This window comes from Bufo gargarizans, unplaced genomic scaffold (genome assembly GCF_014858855.1).
Source record: "Bufo gargarizans isolate SCDJY-AF-19 unplaced genomic scaffold, ASM1485885v1 fragScaff_scaffold_685_pilon:::fragment_4:::debris, whole genome shotgun sequence".
NCBI lineage: Eukaryota > Metazoa > Chordata > Amphibia > Anura > Bufonidae > Bufo > Bufo gargarizans.
In genome coordinates, this window is record NW_025334164.1 from 291,435 (window position 1) to 313,637 (window position 22,203).

General features: G+C 44.6%; 1 protein-coding gene across 2 annotated transcripts in view; it reads left to right on the top strand.

The window, feature by feature from the left end:
- The first annotated feature begins 633 nt into the window (after positions 1–633).
- Positions 634–22,203, top strand: part of LOC122922744 (carbonic anhydrase 13-like) — a 52,197-nt gene continuing 30,627 nt past the window's right edge. The window contains exon 1 of one of the 2 annotated variants that reach the window (XM_044273452.1): positions 634–726. The gene's annotated coding sequence lies outside the window, so the exon portion shown is untranslated. Of the gene's footprint in view, positions 751–22,203 lie in introns of both variants that reach the window. The other variant, XM_044273451.1, reaches the window with a different exon arrangement.

Consider the following 22,203-nt stretch of genomic DNA (forward strand, 5'->3'; position numbering starts at 1 on the left):
ACAGCTTGGAGTAAGACAACATGCATAAAGAGGATGATGTGGTCAAAATACTCATTTGCCTAATAATTCTGCACTCCCTGTACAGTTGAAACTTTGTTAAACAATACTGGTATATGCTATATACAATACATGATAAGGGTTATTTAACATTGAACTGCTTTTTCTCTCCATGCTAACAAGTTGAATAGGTTATCATAGTTTTCTGTCATTGTATGTGAGGTGAGATGTTAAATAACCTTTTGTTCAGGCAGGCTGCTATTGTGTCCAGCAACTTGCAGAGGTTGTGAGATATGTTAATTTGAGGTACTGTATTCCACAAGAGATGAGGGTTGTATAATATATATCTGTGATGTATCAAAAGTAAGATTATGAAAAATCCCTTCAATATCTCACCCGGTCATTAGAGATACATCTGACAAGCGATTAAAGACATGATACGCGTTACATTTGTAGAATGCTGCTAAAGATGACAGATCATTTGACTGATGATATATAGATAGTCTCAGCAATAAAAACATCAGACAAGGTCAGACATCTATGCTTTTAAAGGTGACATGTATTCTAGCTGTCCTGTCATCCTGTGCTGCTCCGCCCATTCCCCAGGCTTGGCTTGAAAAACCAGTCTGACTTACTGTGTCGGTGTTGTGCCACTGATGTATGTATAAAGAGCGTAGTAACAAGCAGAAGGGTGATAGAAGAAGAGACAAGTGACCGGACGTGCGAGCTGTGAGTACGGAGAAAACCATAACAGTATGTATGACAATATCTGATACATCGCTATTACTGGACGCTCATGATAATGGTCTTCAGGGAGGACTAATGGAATTCTAATGCTTTTTATTGTGTTTATTTTAAATTTTTATATAAAACGCCAGAAAGGTTAAGTCATTTGCGTAGAATTTAATTTTCTAGATCTACAGTAGTGGTAACAGAATATGAAGGAGCAGTGATGCAGTATTGGATAACTGCCAATAATCTTCACATTGCGGATCGCTGCTAATGACGAGGATGGAAATAACATTGTAACCGCTGCAATCCAATGGTTAAACGTATCTCCAGTGGATGTGTTATCTATCTCACAGACCAGAGTAACGCAACACGTTGCTGGCTCCGCGCTGCTCATCGTAATGTCCTAGGACGCTTTCCCAGACTGTAAAGGCATCGTACGGTGCTGACCAAATTTAAGCAATAGCTTGAAAAATATACAGCATGTTATTTAACCACCTCAGCTCCCCTAGCTGAAACCCCCTTAATGACCAGGCCACTTTTTACACTTCTGCACTACACTACTTTCACCGTTTATTGCTCGATCATGCAACTTACCACCCAAATGAATTTTACCTCCTTTTCTTCTCACTAATAGAGCTTTCATTTGGTGGTATTTCATTGCTGCTGACATTTTTAATTTTTTTGTTATTAGTCGAAATTTACAGAAATTTTTTCCAAAAAATGACATTTTTCACTTTCAGTTGTATTTAAAAAAACAAACAAAACATTTCTATATAAATTTTTCTCAAAATTTATTGTTCCACATGTCTTTGATAAAAAAAAAAAAAAATGGTTTGTGGAAAAGCTATAGCGTTTACTAAACTATGGTACAAAAATGTGAATTTCCGCATTTTGAAGCAGCTCTGACTTTCTGAGCACCTGTCATGTTTCCTGAGGTTCTACAATGGCCAGACAGCAGAAAACCCCCACAAATGACCCCATTTTGGAAAGTAGACACCCTAAGGTATTCACTGATGGGCATAGTGAGTTCATAGAACTTTTTTTTTTTGTCACAAGTTAGTGGAAAATTATGATTATTTTTTTTTCCTTACAAAGTCTCATATTCCACTAACTTGTGACAAAAAATAAAAACTTCCATGAACTCACTATGCCCACCACGAAATACCTTGGGGTGTCTTCTTTCCAAAATGGGGTCACTTGTGGGGTAGTTATACTGCCCTGGCATTTTAGGGGCCCTAAAGCGTGAGAAGAAGTCTGGAATATAAATGTCTAAAAAATTTACGCATTTGGATTCCTTGAGGGGTATGGTGAGTTCATGTGAGATTTTATTTTTTGTCGCAAGTTAGTGGAATATGAGACTTTGTAAGAAAAAACAAACAAAAAAATATATATATTTCCGCTAACTTGGGCCAAAAAAATGTCTGAATGGAGCCTTACAGGGGGGGGGGGGGGTGATCAATGACAGGGGGGTGATCACCCCATATAGACTCCCTCATCACCCCCCTGTCATTGATCACCCCCCTGTAAAGCTCCATTTAGAGGTCCGTATGTGTTTTGCGGATCCACGGATCCATGGATCGGATCCGCAAAACACATACGGACGTCTGAATGGAGCCTTACAGGGGGGTGATCAATGACAGCGGGGTGATCAGGGAGTATATATGGGGTGATCACCCCCCCTGTAAGGCTCCATTCAGACTTCCGTATGTGTTTTGCGGATCCGATCCATGGATCCGTGGATCCGCAAAACACAGAGTCTATATGGGGTGATCACCCCCCTGTAAGGCTCTATCCAGGCGTCTGTATGTGTTTTGCGGATCCGTGGATCTGCAAAACACGGACACCGCGGATCCGCAAAACACATACGGATATCTGAATGGAGCCTTCCAGGGGGGTAATCAATGACAGGGGGGTGATCAATGATGGGAGGGATCAGGGAGTCTATATGGGGTGATCAGGGGGTTAATAAGGGGTTAATAAGTGACGGGGGGTGTAGTGTAGTGGTGTTTGGTGCTACTTTACAGAGCTGCCTGTGTCCTCTGGTGGTCGATCCAAGCAAAAGGGACCACCAGAGGACCAGGTAGCAGGTATATTAGACGCTGTTATCAAAACAGCGTCTAATATACCTTTTAGGGGTTAAAAATCGCATCTACAGCCTGCCAGTCAACGATCGCCACTGGCAGGCTGTAGATTAGCTAGTTTACCTGCACTTCCTGTGAACGTGCGCGAGTTCACAGGAAATCTTGCGTCTCGCGAGAGGACGCCCCAGCGCGTCCAGGAGGAATAACAGGGCCGCCGCAAAGACGCAATCCTGCGTGCGGCGGTCCTGTAGAGTTTAAGGGACCCTGTTACCATGAAAATGCAGTGGAATTTTCAGCCATCTTGTTATGGAGCAGGAGGTGCGGATATACAGTACAGACCAAAAGTTTGGACACACCTTCTCATTCAAAGAGTTTTCTTTATTTTCATGACTATGAAAATTGTAGATTCACACTGAAGGCATCAAACCTATGAATTAACACATGTGGAATTATATACATAACAAAAAAGTGTGAAATAACTGAAAATATGTCATATTCTAGGTTTTTCAAAGTAGCCACCTTTTGCTTTGATTACTGCTTTGCACACTTTTGGCATTCTCTTGATGAGCTTCAAGAGGTAGTCACCTGAAATGGTCTTCCAACGTCTTGAAGGAGTTCCCAGAGATGCTTAGCACTTGTTGGCCCTTTTGCCTTCACTCTGCGGTCCAGCTCACCCCAAACCATCTTGATTGGGTTCAGGTCCGGTGACTGTGGAGGCCAGGTCATCTGGCGCAGCACCCCATCACTCTCCTTCATGGTCAAATAGCCCTTACACAGCCTGGAGGTGTGTTTGGGGTCATTGTCCTGTTGAAAAATAAATGATGGTCCAACTAAACGTAAACCAGATGGAATAGCATGCTGCTGCAAGATGCTGTGGTAGCCATGCTGGTTCAGTATGCCTTCAATTTTGAATAAATCCCCAACAGTGTCACCAGCAAAGCACCCCCACACCATCACACCTCCTCCTCCATGCTTCACGGTGGGAACCAGGCATGTAGAGTCCATCCGTTCACCTTTTCTGCATCGCACAAAGGCACGGTGGTTGGAACCAAAGATCTCAAATTTGGACTCATCAGACCAAAGCACAGATTTCCACTGGTCTAATGTCCATTCCTTGTGTTCTTTAGCCCAAACAAGTCTCTTCTGCTTGTTGCCTGTCCTTAGCAGTGGTCTCCTCTTAACAGTTGTTCTAGAGATGTGTCTGCTGCTAGAACTCTGTGTGGCATTGATCTGGTCTCTAATCTGAGCTGCTGTTAACCTGTGATTTCTGAGGCTGGTGACTCGGATGAACTTATACTCCGCATCAGAGGTGACTCTTCGTCTTCCTTTCCTGGGGCGGTCTGCATGTGAGCCAGTTTCTTTGTAGCGCTTGATGGTTTTTGTGACTGCACTTGGGGACACTTTCAAAGTTTTCCCAATTTTTCGGACTGACTGACCTTCATTTCTTAAAGTAATGATGGCAACTCGTTTTTCTTTACTTAGCTGTTTTTTTCTTGCCATAATACAAATTCTAACTGTCTATTCAGTAGGACTATCAGCTGTGTATCCACCTGACTTCTCCACAAGGCAACTGATGATCCCAACCCCATTTATAAGGCAAGAAATCCCACTTATTAAACCTGACAGGGCACACCTGTGAAGTGAAAACCATTTCAGGTGACTACCTCTTGAAGCTCAACAAGAGAATGCCAAGAGTGTGCAAAGCAGTAATCAAAGCAAAAGGTGGCTACTTTGAAGAACCTAGAATATGACATTTTTTTGTCATGTATATAATTCCACATGTGTTAATTCATAGTTTTGATGCCTTCAGTGTGAATCTACAATTTTCATAATCATGAAATTAAAGAAAACTCTTTGAATGAGAAGGTGTGTCCAAACTTTTGGTCTGTACTGTATAGTTTTATGGCACAGATTCAATACAATTTGTAGTTTTTTTTTTCATTTAAAGGGTAACTGTCATATTTTTTCTTAAAGTAATTGGCTTGGTCTCACTAAGTTCCCTAGGCAATACTTTTCAATAGGTATTGAATTACCTAGTAATAAACAACCTTTAGAGCACTGGTGTTGAGCACGAATATTCGAAAAGTGAATTTTAATCTCGAATATCGCCACTTCGAGAACTCTCGAATATAGTGCTATATATTTGTTATATCGAATAGTCGTCATTTTTTCCATCTAAACACGATTCCTCCTTGCTTCTTGCTTGTGGGCCAATGTGTCATTGGCCCAGAAGCAACTTAAATAGGGAGGAATCATGACTTCAGATGGAAAAAAAAGGCGACTATTCTAAATTACGAATATCTAGCACTATGATGAATATAGTGCTATATATTCGTTTTTAACACACGCCTGTATTGATTGCATAATATTCGCATATAACGCGATCATTACCTTGCCGATTTTCTAGTAAAAAAAAAAGAATGTCGAATATAACGAACATTTGAATCCGCAAATATTTGACAAATATTCTACAAAATATTTGCGAAATATCATGAATTTGAATATGACCCCTGCCGCTCATCACTGTAGACCTCAGCTGGGTGGCACTGCCCACGTTCCCCTTTCAGAATAACAGCTCTCCCAAGTCAGGTCTTTATTCCCATTATAGGTGGTGCGCTGCCTCCAAGCCTTTTGCAAATGTCCCGTGGAAGAAAAACACATAAGCGGCACTCACCAAAAATGGGTTTCTTTGTTCCAAAATTCTCACATTACATCGATATAGGCATGGGGCGGATCAGCATAACGCAGGCATGTAACTCGTGGCAATGGCCGTTTCGCACCTCAACGCTTTCTCAGGTCACTGACATTCTGACTTACATTCGTCATCTTTATGTGCCTGCGCCTCCGTGCGGCTCATATGAATTCCGTCACCGAGGAGTCGGCTCAATACATAAAAACATATCCTAAATATATAAAATAAAATCAAAATGAAAAAAAACAATCAAAAGGGTATGCTATTTACAAGAATACTCCCAAATCATTTCTGTCATTTAAACCTAATGGGCCCATAGCTCCGGATCATAGTGTCCATCTTGCTCCCCTTCTCAAGAGCTCTCAATGTCTGTCTCCCCCTTGTGGTGGTTTACATACTAGCTCAATCCCTGCAAACCTTAAAACTAGGTACATGGACGACGTGGGCCCTGCCTTCTATTCTGTCTCCTATTATTCCAATCAAAGACTCCGCCACGGTCATAAACCTGTTTGTCCCTCAAAAACTAGTAATTGCAGCTTGCTCTTTGCCCTCCCAGGCATTTCAGTGGTGCGGCTAAAACAGCGTTGTTAAGTGTCTTCCGTATATACAGAAGACGGAGGACTTAGCAGTGGTCAGTCCTGAACGCTGCGTGCGCGCTCCCTTCCTGTTCGATCGCTGAAGTGACTTGCTTCCAGAGCGATGTAATTCCCTCTCTAGGGAGTAATAAAGCGCCAAGCGCTCTCAGGAGGGAAAGCCGATTGGTTGGGGTGAGGCTGCTCATTCCCGAGATGATCCTAAGTAATTCTGGGTAGTTAGGGAGGGCGGTCTTAGCCTCAGGGTAAGGGCATCACCGGCCATCTTTAGAAGATTATCAGAAAGAAGTCTTGTGAGGAGCGGTTGCTACGGACGGAATCATATTAACAAGTGACATGTGAACACAATAATTAGTGATTATGGAATATCACCACAGCAGCAACAACATATATGAATATAGAATTTTTAGTGAAAATATAAGTTACCCTTTAAATCCCTGCTTTTCCTATGCTTAGGAGTCATGTGGGCGGTCCTAATCAATGGTTGACAGCTGACTTTGCATGAATAAGCATTCACAGATAGCTGTCAGTCAGTAAAGGCGGATTTTTTTTTAAAAGTGGGAATTGTGCAGAAATCTTTTTTTATTTTTTTATTTATTTATTCATTTTCAAATGCAACTTAAGCACAAAAACATCTCCACAATATATTACATATTTTCCCAACACCACAATCCATACCCCATGGAGAGAGAGGGAGGAGGTACAAAACAACAAAAAAAACACATATATTATTGAGCCATTGATTCCATATTTGTATAGTACAATCCTTCATCCCCCTGTTATCATATATTATCCTTTCCATTTTTATCATATTATTCACAGATTTCTTTCATTCATTCACAGAAGGCTGGGGTTTTTTTTAATCGATTTTTTCAGAATAAGCAAACTTGCCTGGAATAGCAGCTTGCAAAGTACTTGTTTCACAGCCTTCCCCAAGCTGATGTGAATTGTACCCCCCAATAGACAAGCCACAGGATCACCATATATCTGTACTCCTAGAGCTTTATCAATAATAACTGCTATTTCACACCAATAACCTAAACAGCTTGGGGCATCTCCAAATTAAATGCACTAGACCTGCCTGTTCTTCACAACATCTTGGATATTCATCTATGGCTCTTAAATCAATTTTTTAAAAATATTAGGGGTGTACGATGTAACCTATGAATAAGGAAAAACTGGGAAACCCCTTAGTGAGGCCCTTAGTGAGACCAGAGGCCTATTACTCAAAGCATCCTCCCATTTCTCATCTGACAAACCTTCAATATCCTTTTTCCATTTCTCTTTAGCTAATATTTTAATCTTTGTGATAACTTCATTAATATTTCATATCTCCTTGAAATATTCCCTCTAACCTTTCCATCCCTGAGAAACTGATCAATATTTTCTGAGGAGGCTTTTTTATATTTCTCTGAATCAGCTGATGAACTAATTGCATGCCTCATTTGTAAAACAAACTTAGGCCTCTTTCACACTACCGTTTTTTTTCCCGTTTTGCGGTCCGTTTTTGCGTTCCGTATACGGAACCATTCATTTCAATGGTTCCGCAAAAAAACGGAATGTGTTCCGTATGCATTCCGTTTCCGTTTTTCCGTTCCGTTGAAAAGATAGAACATGTCCTATATTTGGCCGCAAATCACGGTCCGTGGCTCCATTCAAGTCAATGGGTCCGCAAAAAAAATGGAACACATATGGAAATGCATCCGTATGTCTTCCGTATCCGTTCCGTTTTTTGCGGAACCATCTATTGAAAATGTTATGCCCAGCCCAATTTTTTCTATGTAATTACTGTATACTGTATATGCCATACGGAAAAACGGAACGGAACAACGGAACGGAAACGGAACCACAACGGATCCGTGAAAAACGGAACGCAAAACACTGAATTCAACATACTGTAGTGTGAAAGAGGCCTTAAAATAATCTTTTTTTGGGATCCCAAACGCCCTACTCAAAATTTCAAAATCCTTCAATTTATCTCCCTCAAAAATGTGACACAACAAACTTACACCTCTAATCTCCCAGTTTACATATTGCTTAATTTTTTGAATTTCACTCAAATTAATATTATTCCATATTGGAGTGCATTTTAAATAACCCTTTATACCCATTATATTTTTAATTTCACTCCAATTGTGATCCATTAAATTTTATATTTGATTATCAGTGCTTGTTTTCCCCAATATACCTGATTCTAAAACCTCCATTAATCTAAACTGCTTAATCTTAAAGGGTTTCTACCATCAGAATTACTGTTATGTAGCTGACTGACATTAGCAATGTGCTAATGTCAGCAGTACATAACAGTGTTCTTTTTGCATTTGTCCCTGCAGCCGTTCTCCTAATAAACACACTTTTACAATATGCTAATGAGCCTCTAGGTGCTATGAGGGCATTGATTCAGCACCTAGAGGCTCGGTCCACTCACCCTTTATCCCGCCCAGGTTCTCCATCTACCCCGCCCCGCTCCTCTTGAGTGACGTCCAAATTCACAGCATTGCTGACGAAATCCCGCGCCTGTGCCGTCCACTTCTGTATTCGGCGCAGGCGCAGTGATTTATTGACGCGCTCCTGTGCCGGCTTTCGCACTGTGACGTAGTAGCGCGTCCTTCACTTACTGCGCCTGCGCCAAATACAGAAGTGGACGGCGCAGGTGCGGGATTTCGTCAGCGATGCTGCGAACGCGGACATCAATCAAGAGGAGAGGGGCGGGCAGAACAGGGGACCTGGGTGGGATAAAGGGTGAGTGGACCGAGCCTCTAGGTGCTGAATCAACGCCCACGTAGCACCTAGAGCAGGGGTGTCAAACTCAAATTCATCGGGGGCCGCATCAGCAGTTTGGTCACCGTCAAAGGGCCGGTTGTATCGGACTTATGGGGGGAATCTGTGGTGACACTTATGGGGGGGGGATCTGTGGTGACACTTATGGGGGGGATCTGTGGTGACACTTATGGGGGGGATCTGTGGTGACACTTATGGGGGGGATCTGTGGTGACACTTATGGGGGGGGATCTGTGGTGACACTTATGGGGGGGATCTGTGGTGACACTTATGGGGGGGGATCTGTGGTGACACTTATGGGGGGGGATCTGTGGTGACACTTATGGGGGGGATCTGTGGTGACACTTATGGGGGGATCTGTGGTGACACTTATGGGGGGATCTGTGGTGACACTTATGGGGGATCTGTGGGTACTTACAACTACAAGCGCTCGCCGAGACTGAGAGGAGGGAGGAGGCAGGAGGCAGGCCGGGAGGACAGGCGCTGGCAGCTTGAGTCATACATCATGCGCCCACGCCGCCTGCTTCATTCATAAAGTGGGCGGCGCAGGCGTGTGACGTATGACTCACACTGCCAGCGCCCAGCCTGCCTCCTCCCTCCTCCCTCCTCTCAGTCTCGGCGAGCGCTTGTAGTTTTATTATCACTTCCTGCAGGGGCCGTCTGCAGGAAGTGATAATAAAAGGTGAATGCCGGCGGCCGGCGGCGGGCCACATGACAAGGTCTGGCGGGCCGGATTCGGCCCGCGGGCCTTGTGTTTGACACCCGTGACCTAGAGGCTCATTAGCATATTTTAAAAGTGTTTTTTTTAGGTGAACGGCCGCAGGGACAAATATAAAAAGAACACTGCTATGTACTGCTGACATTAGCACATCGCTAATGTCAGTCAGCTACATAACTGAAATTCTGATGGTAGAAACCCTTTAAGTCCCATTTTCACTAAATTCCATCTCAACAATGGACTCTCACTCTCCTTCATATGTCCAAATTGTGCCACTAAAAAATATAAATGCCAATTCGGAAGAGATAACCCCCCCCCCTTCAACGGGTTCCTCCTTTCCAGATAAACTCCCCCCCATTAACCTATCCATCATCTTAAAAACGTTATTTGGTAACCAAACTGGAGCATTTTGCAATACAAACAATACCTTAGGGAGAAAAAACATCTTTATCAAATTAATTCGACCCATCATTGATAATGGTAATCTTTTCCAAATATGGATTCTGTTTCTTAATTCCTTTAAAAGTGAAACTACATTTAGTTTTACATACTCCTCCAAATTTCTTGATATATTTATCCCTAAATATTTAAAACTACCTCCTTTATCCACTATGTGTACATCTAAGCTCATATTCAAGTTTCCCTCCCAGGGGCGGACTGAGAACCCTCAGGGCCCCCGGGCAAAATAAATCAAGGGCCCCCTTACAGGCCCCACCCATGTTCTGCTGCAAGCCCCACTCTTGTCCCGCCTCCAGCCACACCCTACACAATCTTTAATAAGATTTCAAAGTTAAAGTGACACAAAAGGCACCCAGACCACTTCAGCTCATTGAAGTGGTCGGGGTACAATGTCCCTTTTGCAAATCGAGCTGCAATGTTCTAGAGAAACTGCATTGTTTACGTTCCAGCAATAAGTCAGCCTCTAGCGGCCGGCAGCCACCTGAGGGCTTCCTGGATTATAACAGACCTTTGGTCCGGTATCTGACGCTGGACGTCCTCACACCCTGCATTATGACCTCCAGGGTCAAATTGATTCAATGCTCTCGTATGGGGTGATCTAATCTCAGCGTCCATTAGTGAGCCTCTGTTAGAAGCAGTGTGGGCATAACTACTGTGAAGGGGGCACATGTCTGGGCATAATTACTGTGAAGGGGGCACATGTCTGGGCATAACTACTGTGAAGGGGGCACATATCTGGGCATAACTACTGTGAAGGGGCACATATCTGGGCATAACTACTGTGAAGGGGGCACATATCTGGGCATAACTACTGTGAAGGGGGCACATATCTGGGCATAACTACTGTGAAAGGGGGGGAGGCCCTTCACAGTAGTTATTAATCCCTTTCAGTAGTCTCCCCTTCAGTGAATGGGGGACTGCTGAAAGGGGTTAATAACTACTGTGAAGGGCCTAGCTGTCTGGGCAACCCCACAGATCATCCCCCCACCCACCTTGTACTTGTTCCACTGATCTGCTACTTGCGGGCTACATGGGCATGAGTTTAGTCACTTCGGTGCGCAATCCCATCCAGCGGCAGGTCTTGCGGGATCACGCGCTGCAGGACGGGATTGCCCACCGAAGTGACTCAACTCATTCCCGCGTGCCCACAGGTAGCGGAACAATTACAAGAGGGGTTGGGAATAGCCAAATAAAAAAATATTTTGAACCAAAAGGTGTTATGGGGGCTCTGTGGATGGCACTGTTGTGGGGGGATCTGTGGATGACACTGTTATGGGGGGGATCTGTGGATGGCACTGTTATGGGGGGATCTGTGGATGACACACTGTTATTGGGGCTCTGTGGATGACACACTGTTATGGGGGCTCTGAGGATGACACACTGTTATGGGGGCTCTGTGGATGACACACTGTTATGGGGGCTCTGAGGATGACACACTGTTATGGGGGCTCTGTGGATGACACACTGTTATGGGGGCTCTGTGGATGACACACTGTTATGGGGGCTCTGTGGATGACACACTGTTATGGGGGCTCTGTGGATGACACACTGTTGTGGGGATCTGTGGATGACACACTGTTATGGAGGATCTGTGGATGTCACACTGTTATGGGGGATCTGTGTATGACACACTGTTATGGGGGCTCTGTGGATGACACACTGTTGTGGGGATCTGTGGATGACACACTGTTATGGGGGCTCTGTGGATGACACACTGTTATGGGGGCTCTGTGGATGACACACTGTTATGGGGGCTCTGTGGATGACACACTGTTATGGGGGCTCTGTGGATAACACACTGTTGTGGGGATCTGTGGATGACACACTGTTATGGAGGATCTGTGGATGTCACACTGTTATGGGGGATCTGTGGATGACACACTGTTATGGGGGCTCTGTGGATGACACACTGTTGTGGGGATCTGTGGATGACACACTGTTATGGGGGCTCTGTGGATGACACACTGTTATGGGGGCTCTGTGGATGACACACTGTTATGGGGGCTCTGTGGATGACACACTGTTATGGGGGCTCTGTGGATGGCACTGTTGTGGGGATCTGTGGATGACACTGTTGTGGGGGGGGGGGGGGATCTGTGGGTGACACATATATAGCACCTTATGCTATATATGTGTCATCCACAGATCCCCCCATAACAGTGTCCCTGTGAGTGAATGATCCCCAATACACTGCGCATGCGCGAAAAAGACGACTAGGTGCAGTAGAGGTTAACAAAATGCAAACAAAAATAAAGGTTAACAAAATGCAAATATCTAGACCTCTTCAGCACCTCTGTGACGTTTAATTGACAGTATTATGTCTATATCGTGGAAAATAGTTTTAAGGAAATGAAATAAAGATTTAAAATTTTATATTAGTCAGCACTTCAAGCTAGACGTAATGTAAAACTATCTCCCACGATATAGACATAATACTGTCAAGTAAACGGAACACCGGCATCTGGTGCTGTAATGGCAGCGGGGCCCGGTGCAGTCACTGTATTCTATTACACCGGGCCCCGCTCACTGTAATACTAATATTCCTATGTGAACAACTTGAAATCCTCTGCGATCCTCTCCCTCTGTCTCTGTACTCACAAACTCAGTAGCAGGCCGGGCGGCAGCGCAACTCACTGACGTCACGCGCCTGCTCCTCCCACTTTATGAATGAAGTAGGAGGAGCAGGCGCCTGACGTCAGTGAGTTGCGCTGCCGCCCGGCCTGCTACTGAGTTTTAGAGATGGGAAGTTCGGATCTTTTTCATGAATCGATTCATTTGAATCAGTTCATTCAAAAGAACCGATTCATGAATCGGATCTTCGGTTCACTTCCTGAGCCGGCAGAAGCAAGTGAACTGAAGATCAATGCGCATGCTCAGCTCATCGAATCTTCGGTTCACTTGCTGAGTCGGCTCTCAAGTGAACCGAAGGTCAGGAGGGACTCGCTCCTGGCAAACACAGCTCTGCTGCAGTGGAGCAGACTGATGTAATTACACTGGAAAATAATAAAGATCGGGTCCCCATCCTGATCATCTCCTAGCAACCATGTGTGAAAATCGCACTGCATCCGCACTTGCTTGCGGATGCTTGCGATTTTCACTCAGCCTCATTCACTTCTATGGGGCCTGCATTATGGGAAAAACACACAATATAGAGCATGCTGCGATTTTCACGCAACGCACAAGTGATGCATGCAAATCAACGCTCATGTGCACAGTCCCATAGAAATGAATGGGTCCGGATGAGTGCGGGTGCAATGCGTTCACCTTCCTTCAGCCTCCCCCCGCCGGGCTCTCCAGCAGCACATTCCTCCAGCCCCGCCGTACTTACTCTGCAGATAGAGTAAGACGGATATCCGGTACATCGCAGGCTGCTATCCCTATGCTGCACAGCCTGCGATGTGCCAGCAACATGCAATGTGCCGGACATTTTTTTCCCCCTGCACTGTATTCGCCCCATAAGATCCATTAACAATTTCCCCCCACTTTGGGGGGGGGGTGCGTCTTATGGGGCGAAAAATACGGTATATCTTTAACCTTCTCTTGTTCCTCCTCCCATTTTTTCAACCTTTCTATTGAGGGGTCAACCACACAACTCACTCTTGCCTCTTTTAACTTCTGTTCTGCAATCTTGGTTTTTTCTTTCACTTTTTTTTCTCCCAATAATTCACCTTATTAAACAAAATTCCTCTTAGAAAGGCCTTTGCCGTATCCCAAATCACTTGCTTATTAGTTGAGTCTGTATTCACCTGGAAAAAAAACTTTAGTTCTTCCTTATCTTTTAACAGAGTTAACCAATGAGAGTTGAACTTACACAGTGAAGGGCCCTGCCTAGTCCCAAGTTCAACCTCCATAACAACAGAGCAATGATCTGATAGAGTCATAGGACTGATTATTTTTTTTTGTTATATTTTTTTTCCAACAGTTTTCTACTTCCCAGGATCATATCAATCCTCGACCAAGTTTGGTGTGTTTTTGAATAACAGGAGTAGGTTCTTTCTTCCGTGTTTAATAGACACCAAACGTCGACCCAGTCAAACTCAGCTATCAGGTTGGCCAGTAGAGATTAGCAAATTTCTTAAAAGTTCAGTTCGGCTGATTCGACGAAATTCACAAAAAAATTCGCTTTGTGATGAATTACTTCACAGTAGCGGGTGCAATGACAGGGAGCTGCGATAGCGCCGCCCCATCATTGTACCCCTCAGATGCCGCATTCATACATGAACGCGGCATCTGAGTGTAAAATTAACAATAAAAAAAATGTAAATCAAACTTACCGCCTCCATTTGCTCACGACGGGCTACCCGCTGCCATCTTGCTTGAAGATCTCTCCCGAAATCCTGTGCGGCGCGAGATTACGTCATCACGCCGGCTGGTGTGGTGACGTATGACGTCATCACGCCGGCCGACGTGATGATCTAATCTCGTGCCGCACGGGTTTTCGGCCGAGATCACACCATGTAAATGCAGAGGTCTCCTTCACTGAGCAAGTAGCCGACTGTTGGGAAGGAACACTTCCTACCAGACAATCGGCCCCTGTAAACCTGACAAGTAGGACCCCACACGACCCCTAAGCACAGAAAGCGCAGAGTTGCACTGAATATTCATTATGTCAGTGTCACTTTAACCAAGAAAACACCTTTATATATATATACTGTATATATTGTCGAGATCTGTACATGTAGGTGGGGTCGGTGATGACAGACTTCACAGGCTCCAACAGTTGAAAAGTTCAAATCAAAGGTTATTTCGTCTAACACCAAAAAGATTTTAATCAGATATTTCTTTATTAAATTTCTCTATATTACATCGTGGACAACAGGAATTGTCTCTAACACCAATCCGGTATAGAAACATTGGGGTTCTATAGAGCCTATGTATAAATGGTTTACTTCATTGGGAGACAGATTTGAAACCACTTTCACTACTTCCATCCATTGATGTTCTGTAATCTCTCCCAGATCTGCCTTCCATTTTTCTCAAATATGCAAACAGGATTTATTTAATTGTTCTGGAACTTACACCTTATATAATTTAGATATACCGCCCTTACCTGTCCCAGGAGTCACTACCAAATCTAGCAACTTATGGGTCATAAATTCAAAAGAAAGTGTTTTCCCCTGAGTCTCGTAGAAATATGATGCCTACTACTGCATGGGCGTTGCCGACCATTACACACAGGAGGAGATCGAGAATAGATGAACTAATGTATGTATATTGTGCTTTCTGAGAAAGTTGTGTGAAAAGCACGATATGCTGCCCAAAAACGATCATTTTTATGCCTGCACGAATGACCTGATGAATGATTGTTTCATCCGTTCATCTGATAATCGGCTGCACCTTTAGACAGGGAGATTATTGGGAATGTTCATCTCCAACAATCAGGGCATGTAAAGCCACCATTAGGCTTTATTCATATCACATTCAAGCCCTACATTTGCCTATACATCGCAAAAGCTCTGGATGTACACACGTATGCTAAATATATCCATAGAGTTCTGTTTAATGGAGATCAAAATAGTGTCATAATTGCTAAAGATTTAGGCTTGGTCCTAAGAGTCTAATTTTTTTTGGTTAAACTGCCATATTCTTGCAGACTCAAAATTTGCAAGTTGAGATGATGAGAGGCATAGGGGCTGATATCGGGGCTGAGGAGAGATATGGGGGCTGATGAGAGGCATGGGGGCTGATAAGAGGCATGGTGGTTGATGAGAGGCATGGGGGTTGATAAGAGGCAAGGGGGCTGAGGAGAGGCACAGGGGCTGATAAAAGGCTCGGGGGCTGATATGAGGCAATGGGGGCTTGTGAGAGGCAAGGGGGCTGATATAGGGGCCAATGAAAGGCATGGGGGCTGATATGAGGCAAGGGGGCTGATATGGGGGGCTGATGAGAGACATAGGGGCTGATATGGGGGCTAATGAAAGGCATGAGGGCTTATATGGTAGCTGATGAGAGGCATGGGGCCTGATATGAGGCAATAAAGTTGATATGAGGCAATAGAGGCATGGGGGCTGATATGAGGCAATGGGGCATATGAGAGGCATGGGGGCTGATATGAGGCAATAGTGGCTGATGAGAGGCATATGGGGGATAATGAGATGCGTGGGGCTCTTATCTCAGGTCTGATTGGGGGTCATTCACATTAACCCCTTAAGGACACAGGGCGTACAGGTACGCCCTTGTGCCCTGGTACTTAAGGACACAGGGCGTACATGTACCCCTGTGTATTTTCAATCAACGCCGCGCGGCCGGCGCCGATCGGAACCTCGTGCCTGCTCAAATCATTGAGCAGGCACTTGGGGCAAATGCGTCGGGGGGTCCGGTGACCCCCCCCATGTATGCAATCGCAGAAAACCGCAGGTCAGTTCAGACCTGCGGTTTTCTGCGTTTCCGGGTTATTCGGGTCTCTGAAGACCCGATAACCCGGAACAGGATGGTGATGGTGGTGTGATTTCACTCCACCAATCACCATCCAGCGATCCTGAGTGGTGATGGTGACATCACCACTCAGGATCGCTTTCTGATTGGTCTGTGGGTGGTCCAGCGGCAGATTCAAAAGAGGCAGGCGCCCCTCTCCTCCTCCTTTTGTGTTCCGGAGCCGGAGGAGAGAGGAGCTGCCTGCACGTGCCTGCCACCACTGCCTGCACCCCGATCTGTGCCCCCAGGACCCGATCTCTGCCCCCAGGACCCGATCTGGTACATAGGGACAGCTAGGGAAAGTTTGGTATAGGCAGGGAAAAAAAGGGAAAGGTAGTTTTTTTGAACTTTTATTGCATCACCCTAGTTAGGGTGTCTGGGGTCCTAGACCCCCCAGGGGTGCTGCCACTTGCCCCCCCCCCACCTTTTTTGGGGTGCTTTTTTTCTTTGTGTACGCTGACTGTGGCCGGGACTTAGCGTCCGGCCACTGTTAGCGCATCGCACACCCCACCGCTGATCAACTTCGGACGGTTGATCAGCAGTTTTGAAATTTTTTTCCCCACATTTTTTGCCCTTTTTTTAGTTAGTTTATTTTTTTTTTCTGTTAGTTTTAGGGTGAGTTCGTGAACACCCGTGCCCCCACACACACGCACACCAAATAAAGAGTTACACACACGCACATATACACGCAGACACACACTCCCCTATGGCCCGCCGGACGTTCTCGGCCGAGGAGGCATACGCCCAGCTTGCCTCCGACTCCGAGAGTCCCAGTGAGGATGAGGATGACCCCACATTCCTGTTGTCATCCGCATCCTCCTCATCATCTAGCGATGATGATGAGCCCCCAAGGCGGCGGAGACGCCGCCAGGCGGAGCAAGGGGACCGCCATGTTAGGGACTCTGTGGCCCACACTAGTACGAGCAGCTCTGGGGCTCGTACTGGTTTCCTGGCCCACCAGTTAAATCCACCGGAGCACCCTGCCGGTGAACTTGTCTGGTGTAGCCCAGAGCGATACGAGCCCGTGATTCCTGATTTCGTAGGCCAATCAGGAATCCAGATTTCCACAGTGGGCTACACTGAATATGACTTTTTTTTGTCATTTTTTCAGTGACCCACTGGTAAATCTGATGGTGGAGCAGACGAATCTGTACGCCCAACAGTTGGTCGCTCAACACCCGGGCTCCTTTTTGGCCAGGCCCGGTGGCTGGACGCCGGTCAGTGCAGCCGAAATGAGGACATTTTGGGGCCTCGTGCTGCATATGGGCCTGGTCAAGAAACCCAGTGCCAGGCTGTACTGGAGTGGGGACGTCCTATATCAGACCCCACTTTACAGTACGGTTATGACACGCTCCCGGTTTGAGGCCATCCGGAAATGTCTGCATTATTCCGATAATGCAGCATGTCCACCCCGAGGTGATCCTGCCCATGACCGTCTGTATAAGATACGGCCGGTCATCGATCACTTTGGGGCCAAATTCATGGAGGCCTATGTACCTGGAAGGGAGGTCGTAGTTGATGAGTCTCTCATTGCGTTCAAGGGGAGACTCATTTTCCGCCAGTATGTCCCTTCCAAGCGGGCGAGGTATGGCGTGAAGCTATGCAAAATTTGTGAGAGTACCTCAGGGTACACTTACAAATTTCGTGTATACGAGGGGCGAGATTCCCGGATTCAACCCCCAGAATGTCCCCCCACTCTGGGTGTTACCGGGAAACACTTGTGTGGGACCTTATGCACCCACTGCTGGATAAGGGTTACCACTTGTACGTGGATAACTTTTATACCAGTATCCCCTTGTTCCAGTCCCTTGCCGCCAGATCCACGTCCGCTTGTGGGACCGTGCGGAAAAATCAACGCGGCCTCCCTGCCCACCCCCTCCAGGTACCTATCCCCAGGGGTGAGACCCGTGCCCTTACCACTGGAAACCTGTTGCTGGTCAGGTATAAGGACAAGAGGGATGTCCTTATACTGTCCACAATTCATGGTAACGGCATCACCCCTGTCCCTGTGCGAGGTACCGCGGCAACGGTCCTCAAGCCCGATTGTATCGTCGCCTACAATCGGTATATGGGAGGAGTTGATCTCTCGGATCAAGTCCTCAAGCCATATAACGCCATGCGCAAAACCCGGGCATGGTACAAAAAAGTTGCGGTCTACTTGGTACAGGTTGCCATGTACAACTCTTTTGTACTATCCCGAAGCGCTGGCAGCACAGGGACATTCCTCCAGTTGTATGAGGCAGTCATCAAGGCCCTGATCTTTTCGGACCGGGAAAGAGCAGGCCGGAGTACCTCGGGAACTGTAGGCGCCCAGATCGTCCCTGGCCAACACTTTCCAGGTGTGGTCCCCCATACTGGAAAGAAGGGACGAACCCAAAAAAAGTGTAGAGTGTGTCGCAGGAGGGGGATACGGAAGGACACGACTACTCAGTGCGACACATGCCCCGATAATCCGGGCCTCTGCATTGACGGTTGCTTCAGGGAGTATCACACTTCCATGGAGTACTAAATTTATATCCCAATTTAGCACTGACATCGGATAAAAAAAAAAATGGTTCTCAGACTTGAGACACCCAAAAAAACTAAAATAATTTATTAAAAGTAGACATATTAGGTATTGCCGCGTCGGTAATAATCTCCTCTATAAAAATGCCCCATGACCTAACCCCCCAGATTAACACGGTCCAGAAAAAAAAAAAAAAGTGCAAAAACCGTTTTTTTTTGTCACCTTACATAATAAAAAGTTTAATAGCAAGCGATCAAAAAGTCATATAGCCCCCAAATTAGTGCCAATAAAACCGTCATCTCATCCCGCAAAAAATGAGCCCCCACATAAGATAATCGGATAAAATACTCTTAGACTCTTAGACTCTTAGACTCTTAGACTTAGAGATACAAAAAATTTTTTAGGGTATCAAAAAGGATAATATAGTCTAAAACCTAAATAATTGTAAAAAAAAATAGACTTATTAGGTATCGCCGCGTCCGTAAGAATCTCCTCTATAAAAATACCCCATGACCCAACCCCCCAGATTAACACAGTAAAACAAAAAAAAAAATAGGTGCTAAAACCGCTATTTTGGGCACTTTTCCATTAATTTTTTTGTCACCTTACATAACAAAAAGTTTAATAGCAAGCGATCAAAAAGTCATATAGCCCCCAAAATAGTGCCAATAAAACCGTCCGCTCATCCCGCAAAAAATGAGTCCCCACATAAGATAATTGGATAAAATAAAATAAAAAAAATGACATTTAGACTTTAGAGATACCCAAAAAGAAATGTTGTATCAAAAAAGATAATATAGTCAAAAACCTAAATAATTGTAAAAAAAAGTAGACTTATTAGATATTGCTTCGTCCGTAAGAATCTCCTCTATAACAATATCCCATGACCTAACTACCCAGATTAACACAGTTTAAAAAAAAAAAAAAAAAAAAAAAACGGTGCCAAAACCGCTATTTTGGGCACTTTTCCATTTCAATCCGTTTTTTCCGGTAATAAAACAAGGGTTAACAACCAAACAAAAGTTAAAATTTATTACCCTGATACTGCAGTTTACAGAAACGCCACATTTGTGGTCGTAAACTGCTGTATTCCGTAAAAGGGAGGCCCCAAAGGAAAGGACCGACATGGTTTCTGGAAGGCAAAATTTTGATGGCCTTTTTTATTGACACCATATCCCTTTTGAAGCCCCCCTGATGCCCCCCTAGAGTAAAAACTCCCTAAAAGTGACCACATCTAAGAAACTACACCCCTCAAGGTATTCAAAACTGATTATACAAACTTTATTAACCCTTTAGGTTTTCCTCAACAGTTAATGGCAAATGGAGATGAAATATCAGAATTTCAATTTTTGGTAACCTTGCCTCACAAAAATGTAATATAGAGCAACCAAAAATTATATTTACCCTAAAAATACTCCCCCAAAAAATGCCACCTTATCCCTTAGTTTCCAAAATGGGGTCACTCTTAGGGAGTTTCGACTAAGAGTTTGGCTGTTAACCCTTGCTTTGTTAGTGGAAAAAATAGGTAAAAATGAAATATTAGACAGAAAAATGAAATTTTCAAATTTCATCCCCATTTGCCAATAACTCTTGTGCAACACCTAAAGGGTTAACGACGTATGTAAAATCAGTTTTGAATACCTTGAGAGGTGTAGTTTCTTAGATGGGGTCACTTTTAGGGAGTTTCGACTCCAGGGGTGCATCAGGGGAGTTGAAACAGGACACGGTGTAAATAAACTGGTCCATAAAAATCAGCCCTCCAAAAACCAAACGGCGCACCTTTCACTCTACGCCCCGCTGTGTGGCCGTACAGTAGTGTACGGCCACATATTGGGTGTTTCTGTAAACGGCAGAGTCAGGGTAATAAAGATACAGTCTTGTTTGGCTGTTAACCCTTGCTTTGTTAGTGGAAAACATGGGTTAAAATGGAAAATAAGGCAAAAAAATGAAATTTTCAAATTTCATCCCCATTTGCCAATAACTCTTGTGCAACACCTAAAGGGTTAACGAAGTATGTAAAATCAGTTTTGAATACCTTGAGGGGGGTAGTTTCTTAGATGGGGTCACTTTTAGGGAGTTTCGACTCCAGGGGTGCATCAGGGGGGTTGAAACAGGACATGGTGTAAATAAACCGGTCCATAAAAATCAGCCCTCCAAAAACCAAATGGCGCACCTTTCACTCTACGCCCCGCTGTGTGGCCGTACAGTAGTGTACGGCCACATATTGGGTGTTTCTGTAAACGGCAGAGTCAGGGCAATAAAGATACAGTCTTGTTTGGCTGTTAACCCTTGATTTGTTAGTGGAAAACATGGGTTAAAATGGAAAATAAGGCAAAAAAAGAAATTTTCAAATTTCATCCCCATTTGCCAATAACTCTTGTGCAACACCTAAAGGGTTAACGACGTATGTAAAACCAGTTTTGAATACCTTGAGGGGTGTAGTTTCTTAGATGGGGTCACTTTTAGGGAGTTTCTACTCCAGGGGTACATCAGGGGGCTTCAAATGGGACATGGTGTAAATAAACCAGTCCATAAAAATCAGCCTTCCAAAAACCAAACGGCGCACCTTTCACTCTACGCCCCGCTGTGTGGCCGTACAGTAGTTTTCGGCCACATATTGGGTGTTTCTGTAAACGGCAGAGTCAGGGCAATAAAGATACAGTCTTATTTGGCTGTTAACCCTTGATTTGTTAGTGGAAAACATGGGTTAAAATGGAAAATAAGGCAAAAAAAGACATTTTCAAATTTCATCCCCATTTGCCAATAACTCTTGTGCAACACCTAAAGGGTTAACGACGTATGTAAAACCAGTTTTGAATACCTTGAGGGGTGTAGTTTCTTAGATGGGGTCACTTTTAGGGAGTTTCTACTCCAGGGGTGCATCAGGGGACTTCAAATGGGACATGGTGTAAATAAACCAGTCCATAAAAATCAACCTTCCAAAAACCATACGGCGCACCTTTCACTCTACGCCCCGCTGTGTGGCCGTACAGTAGTTTACAGCCACATATTGGGTGTTTCTGTAAACTGCAGAGTCAGGGCAATAAAGATACAGTCTTGTTTGGCTGTTAACCCTTGCTTTGTTAGTGGAAAAAATGGGTAAAAATGAAATATTAGACAGAAAAATGAAATTCTCAAATTTCATCCCCATTTGCCAATAACTCTTGTGCAACACCTAAAGGGTTAACAACGTATGTAAAATCAGTTTTGAATACCTTGAGGGGTGTAGT